Source organism: Amblyomma americanum, chromosome 1 (assembly GCF_052857255.1).
Source record: "Amblyomma americanum isolate KBUSLIRL-KWMA chromosome 1, ASM5285725v1, whole genome shotgun sequence".
In the NCBI taxonomy this organism is placed as follows: domain Eukaryota; kingdom Metazoa; phylum Arthropoda; class Arachnida; order Ixodida; family Ixodidae; genus Amblyomma; species Amblyomma americanum.
Genome location: NC_135497.1, coordinates 86,207,468 through 86,218,765, shown reverse-complemented (window position 1 = coordinate 86,218,765; position 11,298 = coordinate 86,207,468). Strand labels below are relative to the sequence as shown.

Sequence of the window (11,298 nt, the reverse complement as noted above, 5' to 3'; positions counted from 1 at the left end):
GCAACTCATTACGACACTGAACAAACTCCCAAAATCTCAATTGATAAGAAGAATAAGAGTTTGATCCATGTCCTCCCATATCTAGAATGAAGGCAAGGCTTGATAATCCTTCTGAAATCGCTCGCGTCGCTCAGTCTTGAAGGCCATATTTATTAACATTATGCTCGAGCGACACCAATCGACGGCGTCGCGGCGCCGTGCTCTCTTTTTCGGTGGAGCACTGCGCCCTGCGCAGACTGATCCCGGCAGCATCTAAAGCGGCTTCGGAGTTGGCCATTTTGAAGGAGTCGTGATAGACAAAAAGTAAGATGTGCCCTATACCAACTTCGCCCTAAATATTTGAGAACTGTTCGTAAACTTTAGTCGCACTTTAGATTTCTTTGTAATCATTTTTAACGTCATCTATTTAATCCGTTTAGCCCATTGAATTCATGTATATTCGGCATTCAAAAATTACGTATAAAACGACACTTCTACTCTATATGCTCCAAGCAGATAATCAGCATTCAGATGACAACGACGAAGGGCGATCTGCCTCGCAGCATGTGCACGAGGCACGAGCGTCCCAGAACACGGAGCCGACCCAGCCACACCAGATGACGGCTCCGCAGCGGACATCGACGGCTACGGTTCCGGCGGCGGCCGCAATGCCAGCCGCAACCTAGCCGCCCACCTCTCACCTGTGTACCTCGTTTGCCGAGCAGCAGAGCGGGGTGGACGAGATAACGCCTGCTCACAGCTGTGAAGCAACCATGGCCACTGTCGGCGCCATCATGCCTCTTGCGGCCGCAGCCCGGATGTGGACCTCCAGCGGCGCCCCGCCGTCTCCCGTGCCACCGCCATCCCCGGGTGAGGACGCTGGTGTCCTGGCTGTGCACGGAGGCAGCGAAGGAGACGCGGCCGCTGCAACGCCCACGTTCCCGACGCCGGTGACGTCGCGCTACGTCTGTTCCTGGCCCACTGCCTTTGCTATGGCCAATGACGCCACCAAGCCTCTCCCGGTGGCGGTCGAGCGGCTCACCTACGACGGCTCCCCGCGGACTCCAGCGACGCATTCATTCTTTGCTGAGGGCTCTGGTGACCGTTTCCTGGGCGGAGGATGTGGAGGGGATTCGGCCGCCACCAACATGCGATCTCATCGGCAGTGCTGGCACTGGCTTCAGCCTCCGGCGAAATCCTCAGCCTCACCCATCGCCGTAGCGACTGTGTCTCGACGGAAAATCAACAACCGAGCGCAGTGCAGGCACTGTTGTCTACACTACGACGTCACGGTCGCCGTCCACATCTGTCGCGAAGCAGGCCGTCCAGAGTATCAGTCTTCGCCGCAACTGTGCCGCAACGCCAGTGCAGGTCCTTCCGTGTCGCCGTTGCCCCCATCACCAGGCACTCCGACCGACATCGCAGATGACCTCGGCGAGAGTCCTCTGGACTCGACACATACAGTAAGGCTTGTGGGGCTGTCCAGCCGAGCTGAGCGGCTCCCCTACGCTTGCGGGGATAACAGCCTGGACGATATCCCGCTTAGCCCACAATAGCAACTCTGAAAACCAGAAGCCTGTTAGCCTGAAAGAATAAATCACTTTGTTTTCTGTCTCTGGCATTTCTCAAGTTGTGCCCAGAGTAACCAGTCCTTTCAGATGACATAGTAGTCTCACTTGATGAAGTTGCCATACCTTTTTGAGTAGAGAAGCGGCGTGTATACGGCGTGTGTTAAGCGCCCTGTGAATTTTTTCTTTGCCTTTTTACTTTTGTTGCTGTCTTCTTTTTTTATTGCCGCCCAACCGAACCGATTTTTAATATATACTCAGTGCTGACAGAGTCAAGCGAAGAGAACCGCCAGGGTATGCAGGCTAGGTTAGAGATTAAGGAATAGAAAACAAATGAAATCGATATTTCTGTATGGAAATGTAAGAAACTTCGTGGCAGGCGCTGTTTATGGCAAAAGTGGCGGCACAATTAATCTATGCCGCAGTCGATGCGCATCGCGGATATCTGTCTGTAGGAATATATGCGGCCGTAACGCAGTGGGCGTTTGCCATCCGACCAATTCATCCATTGCGCGAAATCTCACGATCTGGGTGATTTCTTAAGTCTATTTTTTATAAAAGCTTAATAAAACACAATGTCACTGGCTAGCAATAAAGTCCGGGACTTTATTGCTTTGCGTGCTTTTTGAGCTGATGATCGCTGTAAATTCCTTTGAGCCTGCCTACAACGAAACACAACGAAACCCTAAAATCGGGTGCGTGGCCGGAGGCGGTGCATCATCAGTCATGTTTCTGACACAGCTATTGATGCCATCACAATTTTTATAAAAAATAGAACTCAAACGCTGGTTTAATGAAGTGTCGAATCTAAACGATGACTCCGTGCATAAAATATATTAAACCACCGAGTACAGGTCTTTACAACATGCCGGATTACCCCATTCCACATGTGAATACTAAAGACTAATTCTGATGTCATACAAAAGCTTGTTTTAGGAGGCGGACAGCCAGTGGAAAATAACAAAAAACAAGGTGCGTCCGTAATTGTTCATATACTCAAAGCACAAAAAGATAAGGGTCAAGAGGCCTGCACAATCAGCTGAAAGTTATTCAGGGATAAAGAAAGATACTCTCCTTTTGGGTAGATCCAGAACACAATTCAAAAACAAATTCGACGCGCGCTGAAGAATTGTGTTTATTTTCGCGAAAGGATAGCAGTGCACCCTTAAGCAATATTGCGCTAAATGATTTCGAACTTGTGCGGATAGCAATAATGGGTTAACGTCCATAAATGCGGAATTGTACATCCTCGTCTTCACATCCATAGATCCCTGGGAGTTTTCAAATCACTCCTGGCGCAATGGTGCAGGGGTGAAGCGATGCGCCACAGTTGTACGATGACAGGTGCTGCCATCTTGTGAGAAACAGGTTGCTCCTCCCGAGCAAGCTCGTGTGACCAATGTTTAACTGAACTACTACCTGTCACGGTGGGCAGATTGCCAGGTGTATGTACACCTCGGCAGGGTGGCCACAACCCAGTAACACACAAACCTACAGAGTTGGGTTGTGTTGCATTTTATGGCACATAGGCAACTGAGGCCATTATGCGCCAAGCTCACACAAACAAACAAAAAGCGGCTAAATGCGTGCAATTCCCACAGCAAGTGCTAGCGCACTAAAAAACGCAAAGGCACCTTTTGAATGCGGCAGTCAACGCTTATCGCGTCCGCTTGCGGCCTCAATCTTCGGCGACGGATTTAATTTTTAATGCCTTGGCATTAGAAGGGTCTGCGCAAGCGGAAACTGCGAAAGCCGTCACGCGTTACGCGTGCGACCCTTGTGACGTCTTCACAACCTCGCCACCATGGCAAGTGGCAACCTTCCCACCTGATTGTGAGCAAACTGCCCACCACCTGCCCCAGTCGGAGTTTCATTCCATGCTAAAATAAGAAAATAAAGTAAAACATAAAGTGGAATGAGAAATAACCTGCACCTGCTAGAGATTATTAGCCTTAAACCGATTAAAAATAAACGAATCGGGCCCATTCGACCAAAAATTGAACTTTATGGAAATAGCCAGTTGGAAAAATAATGTCGGGCACGGTAACACAAGTGGCGTCCTAAGAGCTGAACGAGCACAGCGGGGTGATAATGCCCCGCAGAGATGATTTATTGATGAAATATAGCTTTAAATGGATATCATTGGAGCTGGTGCAAAAGAAAACAAGAAATAAAGAGAAATAGAACAGAATTGTTGAGAATGAAGAAAAGCAAAATAATCGGCGAGGAAAAGCAGGTGTGACGACAATACAATTGGTGCAGGTGCAGATGAGGAAGACGGTGATGGCAGGTGAACGGAACTGAAGGTGCAAACGATGGAGAGGTCACCTGCAAATAATAAGAAAACAGAAAAGGGATAAGAACAAGCAAAGAGAGAGAGGGAAGAAAAAGTTTGTATGCATATTGTAGTGGTGTGCCTTTCCTCGTAATGAGTAAAAAAAAATGAATGCTTGGGCCAGACACAGTATCAATCACAAATTGATGATAACTCATGCACACAATTTGGGAATCAAACTACGAAAGAATGAGATTAAAATATTGTTGAGAGTATTTGTGAGACGGTGATTCATGTTGGATGTAAAGTGAGGATTAGAACATTCGTACAAGTGAATTACCGTTCAAACACAAGCATCCGGTATGAGATTAGATCTGTGTACAAAAGGAAAAAACCGTTACACGCAACCGCGGGGAGGGCGGACACACACGCATCCACCTCTCTTGGTCTGAATTAAAGTCACTGGAACGGGATCCAGTGACTTTAGTCCGAATGGCCCCCCAGCGCCAAACGTGCCGCGGTCATGTTTGCGTTGGTGTTAGGAGAGAAGTGATCGAGGTTATCGCAACCGAAGATAGTTCGGAAGCGTCTCGCTGATGAGTGATGACAGACGCCATTCGCATGAGATAGCGGTTGCCCAACCAACGACTTCACGCCGCCGTGTGCGTTTCCTCATAGTGGGTGAACAGCGCAACAAAGGCGGTTATGGCGCTCGGCTACTGGTCCGGAGCTCCCGGGTTCCAACCCGACCGCGGCGGCTGCGTTTTTATGGAGGCAAAACGCTAAGGCGCCCGTGTACTGTGCGATGTCGGTGCACGTTAAAGATCCTCAGGTGGTCGAAATTATACCGGAGCCCTCCACTACGGCACCTCTCTCTTCCTTTCTTCTTTCACTCCGTCCTTTATCCCTTCCCTTACGGTGCGGTTGAGGTGTCCAACGATATATGAGACACATACTGCGCCATTTCCTTTGCCCCAAAACCAATTAAAAAAAAGTCGGGGCATAGGCAAGACACTGTCCTACGTACGCTGTTCACCCATCATGAACAATTGCCAACTCGCCCGAATCTCAGCTTTACTCAGCGCGTTTCCTCCGCGGATGGTTGCGGGAGACCTCCGACAGTGTCCCGTCTTAGGGTAGATGTAGTTAGATAATGTGGGACGTCGCAGTCGGGATGCCCGCAAGGACACACCGACGACGACACCAATCCAAATCTGTGGAATTAGGACGGGAAACGACCATGTCCATTCAAGATGGTAGTGAGCGGCATCGGCGGTAGAAGTGCTTCGGGATTGCTACGCACGCTAGGGACCCGTGAGTCAATTCCTGTTTCCTCATTGTTGTTTGACTGCCAATGTTGCCATTTGGAGGATACTAAAGACCATAAGGCTGTGAGCACCGATAATCTAGACAGGATGGATGTTCTTACTCGAGAATATGTGCTTGCACGGGATACTAGTGTGTCTGCAAGGTCATTGCCCGGAACTCCAGCATGGGATGGCACGTGGTGTAAATTAAATGGACGAAATCAAGCGATGTCTTTTAATAATGTCTTAATAATGAATATTTTTTCGTTTATGACGTCTGCGGCCAGTGTGGTTCGGAGGGACAAAGAGTCTATAAAAAATCAGCTGTGGTTTAAACTTTGGTTAACCCTGGTGACAAGAGAAAGCTTCCTTTGTATGGCTACGTTCACAAACGCCACACACACTGCCGAATTGATTGTCTGTAAAGCGTCAATGAAATTGCCGGTGCCCGATGGGGCACTTGCCCCTAGCCACGGCGGGGAGACTGTGATGACGTCAGTAGGTCACATGACCTCCAACGCGACACCACATGACATCTTTAGCGCGATTGCACTGACGCTGCCCTCTTGAAAACCTAGCGTTGTGAAGCTTTCGCTTCAAACTAATTAGGTATTGTCCCGCACAAAGGCGCCACGTATTTTACGGCCTCTTCAAATGCTATTAATTCTGCACAGTAAGCACCCGAAGCGGTTTCTACCCTAAACCGCCCCACATAAAGAATTTTGGATGTGCCTCGGCAGTTGGGGGCGTCCTTGCTGACACGATGTTTTTCTGCAGACATTTCAGAGGGCTGGCCGACTTGCGCGTCGCCCGCTGGGGTAGTCAGCATCGGCTTCGGCCGCTAAGGGCAGACTTGGAGATGCTGGCTAAGTTCTCCACCAGGCACGAAGTAAGTTGCCGAGAACGGGCGGGGCTTGTTAACTGGAATGTTGAGCCGGCATTCGGACATGCGAATGCTAATACGGCTCATCAATACCTTATGGCACGGGTACAATGGGCAGGTAGTTGCCGGAGCGGTATGTCGCGTCAATTCTAGCGGTCAAACGCTCCACCGCCTTCTTTTTGCGGCTCGCTCAGCAGGTTGGATCGATACATGTGGCGGGATGGCCGGAGTGGTCTCCGGCATATCCTCGCGTCTCTTTACTGTATCAGAACCAGTAGTCCGGGCCGAGGTGCGGGATCCGTCTTCCACGTCCCAGCGTCGCGATTCTGCGGGCTAGAAGGGCGCCGGCGTCTCCCGATAGTCCTGGCACTTCACTGCTACAGGCCAGGATGCCGCGCAAAAATGGCGGGCCTCTGCAGAGAGTGTTTCCTTTGAGTTCCTGCGACGGGGGGACTGCAGGGAGCGGCTGGGCTGACACCCTCGTAATCCCTGGCTGGAACCTGCCTTGGTTAAGGTCCAGTCCAACAACCGAGGCGTGAGAGATGCCGGGCCGATGCGGATCCTTGCTACTAGGGGCACTAACGTTCTCACGTCCGTGAGCTGGGTCATACTGGCATTCGCCGTTGGTAGGTCTTCAGAGGCGCCAGGTCTGGATGTGTCTCGGCAGTTGGGGGCGTCCTTACTGACACGACGTTTTTCTCCAGACATTTCAGAGGGCTGGCTGACTTGCGCGTCGCCCGCTGGGGTAGTCAGTGTCGGCTTCAGCCGCTCCGGGCAGACTTGGAGATGCTGGCTCAATTATCCAGCAGGTATGAAGTGAGTTGCCGAGAACGGGCAGGGCTTGTTAACGGGATTATTTAGCCGGCACTTGGACATGTGAATGCTAATACGGCTCATCAATACCTTATGGCACGGGTTTAATGGGCAGGTACTTGCCGGAGCGGTATGTTGCCATGGCCTCAATTCTTGCCGTCAGGCGCTCGCACCGCATTCTTTTTGTGGCTCGCTCAGCAGGTTGGATCGACACATGTGGCGGAATGGCCGGAGTGGTCTTCAGCACTTTCTCACGTGTCTTCACTTTATCAGAACGAGTAGTCCGGGTAGGGTTAGTAGAATTGGTAGGGCACACCAGCGGCGGTCGTCCAACCAACGGCGCCACGCCGCCGCGTGCGTTTCCTCATGGTGGGTGTACAGCGTAACAAAAGCGGGAAAAGGCAAGACACTGTCCTATGCATTGCGCTGTTCCCCCACCGTGAATGCTTACCTACTTGCCTACAGCTTTACTCAGTGCATTTCCTCCGCAGATGGTTGCGGGAGTCGTACGACAGTGTCCCGTGTCAGGGGACATGTGGTTAAACTATTTGGGACATCGCCGTCGTGTTGCTCGCAAGGACGCACCGAAGACGACGCCCATACAAATCTGCGGAAAAAAGGCGGGAAACGACCATGTCCTTTCAAGATGGTAGCGAGCGGCTTCGGCGGTGGAAATGTTTCGGGAATGTTAAGCGCGCTAGGGTCCCATGAGTAAATTCCCGTTTCCTCATTGTTGTTTGACCGCCATTGTTGCCATTTGGCGGATAGTAAAGACCATAGGGCTGTGAGCCCCGATGATCTAGATAGGACGGATGTTCTTACTCGAGAATATCTGCTTGCACGGGATGCTAGTGTGTCTGAAGCTGATTGCCCTGAACTCCAGCATGGGCTGGCACGTGGTGTAAATTAAATATACGGAATAAAGGGATGTCTTTTTTTAATGTCTTTATAATGAATATTTTTGTCGTTTATGACGTATGTGGCCAGTGGCATTAAGAGGAAGAAAGTCTATAAAAATGAGCAGGTGTTGTCCCGCCCAAAGAAGGCACGTACCTTACGGCCTCTTCAATAGCTATTAATTCTGCACAGTAAGCACCCGAAGCGGTTTCTACCCCAAAACGCTCCACAGAAAGAATTCGTCCTGGTTTTGAGAGAGCAACATAAGCTGCGCATGCAGACCGGGTAGTCTAGAATCCATCAGTGTAAATATGCATGCCAGGCAACATTGCCAGAGCAGCCGCATCAGCCTTATGCAATCACATATGCGCGAAGGCTACAATGTCCGCTGGGGTGTCCGCTGGTCCGCTGGGATACGAGTTAATGGAGAATACCTAAATAATCTGCGATTCGCTGATGACATTGCCTCGATGAGTCACTCAGTAAGTGAACTGAAAATCATGATCAACGAGTTAGACAGGCAGAGCAGAACGGCGTGCCTAAAAATTAATAGGCAGAAAACCAAAGTAATGAACACTGTCTAGCTAGGAAACAGCAGTTCGCAATTGGCAGCGAGGTGCTGGAAGTGGTAAAGGAATACGCCTGCTTAGGGCAGGTAGTGACATCTGATCCGGATTTTGAGAGGGAAATAACTAGAAGGATAAGAATGGGGTGGAGCGCATATGGCAGGTTCTCTCAGATCACGAATGGCAGTTTACCAATTTCCCTCCAGAAAAAATTGTACAACGCCTGTATCTTGCAGGTGCTCATCTATGGAGCAGAAACGTGGAGGCTAAAGAAAAGGGTTCAGCTTAAGTTAAGGACAACGCAGTGAGCCAATGGAGAGAAAAATTATAGCTACAACGTTAAGAGACCGGAAGCGGGTACAGTGGGTGAGGGAACAAACGCGGGTTAATGACATCCTAGAAGAAATCAAGAGCAAGAAAGGGGCTTTGGCAGGGCATGTGATGGGAAGGCAAGATAACCGCTAGCCCTTAAAGGTAACGGAGAAGGGAAGCTTAGTAGGGGGTGGCAGGAGGTTAGTTGGGCGGGTGAGATTAAGAAGTTTGCGGGCATAGTGTGGGCGCAGCTGGCAAACGTCAGGGTTAATTGGAGAGACATGGGAGAGACCTTTGCCCTGCAGTGGGCGGATTCAGGCAGGTGATGATGCTGACTGTCATGATATTGCTTGAGACAGCGTTGCTCTGGACCTCAGTGCGTAAATTGTTAGCCGTGTCGCAGTCCTTAGCGATGACCGTTACACCATTTGCCGATGAGCGCATAACGACGGGGCCTATGCCGGCGTCCTACAAGACAATTTTTGCCTTCATTGTTTGCACTGACTGCGCCGTCGTTGCGTTCGTATGAGATGTGGACGTAATAAAATCCACGTGGCTTACAGTTTGCTGTCTTCGGATGATGTCCAACGAGGCAGAGACTAAGGCCGGGAGGGTTCGCTCGCAAAAGGTGTTGTCGCAGTCGTGTGTTGACTTCAGAGAACCTCCGCAAAGGTGGGTACGGCTGCCGGTAGAGGTCACGCCTGCAGCCTGGACTCCGCCAAGTTTGCCCGACTGCGAGCCTCCGCAGTAGCGCGACGCTGAGCGCTCATTTTGGCGCGGACGTCCTCCGCACGACTTAACGCGTCGGACGCGTGGGCCCGGTAGTCAGCGCAGCGGATAGCGAGCTCCCCGAACATGGTCGCAATCTGCAAGCGCGCCAGCACGTGAATCTTGCTCTCCGCAGCGTTCAGGAACGCCGTGAGGCGCTCCTGAAGTCACGTGACCTCGGCAAAATCAGGCATCGCAGCGAACGCCGGGTCCAGCCTGGGCTCTGTGTCCGCGGGCGGAACGTCAGCCACGCCGGCACCGAAGTCCTACTGCACGATGTCGGCGCCGTCCCCGCCCGGGGCCTCGAAAGGAGAGGGGCCGCCGGGGAGCGGCCCGTCGTCAGCGCGAGCACAAAGCTCCAGGGCGGCGGCATCCTCAGCGACCGGAGGCAAAGCCCCGGTCGGTCGCAGGTTGTCGTCGGGGATGCCAGCAAGCCCTGCTAGGGCCGAGCCTCAGGGCGAGGCTCACAGTCCCTGCGCCGCGAGAAGTGGTGAAAAAATCACCAGCAGGCCGCGAGGGCCGCCAGGGAAAACCGCGACCTGGCGTGGAGCAGGAACCGAAAGCCCACTTCTGCCATATAGTCCAACGGGCCGGGCAAGGCAGCTGATTCCCTCCCCAAGGGAGGTGGCGCGGCTGGCCGCGCAAGGGCAGCCGCCGCCTAAGTCCCGGCCTGCAAAAAGCGGTTAAAAAACCGCGAGCGGGCCTCGCGGGCATCTCGTGGTGGTCGCAGCGATGCCCGGGAGTGCATCCTGCAGCTTAAAAAGCGGCCCGAGAAGTCCAGGAAGCCGCAGGCAGGCCCCGGAATACAGCAGGAACTTTTCCTCGCGTGCGGCTGGCCGCGCAAAGGAAAGCCGCCGCCTTAGTCCCGGTCAGCAAAAAGCGGCCAGAAACCACCAGAGAGCCTCGCGGGTCGCCACCGGTGGTCACAGCGATGCCCGAGACTCGATCCCGCAGTTCAAAGGGCGGCTCAAGAGGTCCCGGAATCGGCAGGCAGACCCTGAAAAGCAGCAGGAACAACTCATGCTCTAGCCCGAGCCAGCGGGAGCAGCGGGAGGCACGACCAGTCTCTTCGAGCGCTCGAATGAGACTCCCGCCCACCTGATTGTGAGCAACCTTGTGAGGTGGGCAACCTGCCCACCATGGCAGTCTCTCTTGAACAATTTGCCAAACATTTGGTCGTTATTAGGCAGCGTGCCTAAGAATATTGAAGGTACTAGATGCTGAGACGCCAACCGGAACGCTTTATTCCAGCCCAGGCGAATACCAGCACGAGCACGAGACACCAGCCGCACGCGAGCGCGCAGCAGCGCAGCCATGCCAACCGGCCTAGCCACTGCACGTGGCTACTGCCTACACCAGAGAGAGTCGCAATGGTTGCCAAGGAATCAAAGGACAAATGCGAATAGTTTGGGAAAGGGGCGCACATGGAAACCCTGGACAACTTCAAGCCCCTCTCAGGAAGAGCAGTATGGCCGCTCAGATCCAAACTGTCATTTACTTCGAGTTCACGCAATCAGTAGAGGGTTTCAAATTGGGCTAGTTGGTAGTTAACTTGGTCGAACATAATTGCGCTTTTGAACGGACTTGGGAGAACACAGGGACGACACAAACACTGGTGTGCAAACTATCAACTGAGGTTTATTGTGGCGTGCGCTCATATATAAGCTTAACATGTCAAAACATAAAAAACGCATTTCAACCAGCAAATTTGCTATCGTATCGTCAAGCATCAGAAAGTCTTTGTCTCAGCAGATCGGTTTATGTTTGGTATCTCTTGTCCAAGAATTGCTTTTCCTGTTTGGTAAGCAAAACTTAAGGGTCACTAACACACGTCCCTTCGTTTCCTGATTCCAAGCATTAGGCTTCCCACAGCTCCCTGGTTGTCTTATCTCTGGATTTCAGCAGTACTGTAGTCTGTAGGAAATGGGGT

The 11,298-nt window shown here is 51.9% G+C and overlaps 1 long non-coding RNA gene across 1 annotated transcript; it reads right to left on the bottom strand.

Annotated features, from left to right (window-relative positions):
- Positions 1-3,718: 3,718 nt before the first annotated feature.
- LOC144133654 (uncharacterized) lies at positions 3,719-9,377 on the bottom strand. The gene is made up of 2 exons (XR_013315086.1): positions 9,162-9,377; positions 3,719-3,875 (listed from the first exon to the last, which is right to left on the bottom strand). It is a non-coding gene; the product is annotated as an uncharacterized LOC144133654 (long non-coding RNA).
- Positions 9,378-11,298: the final 1,921 nt, after the last annotated feature.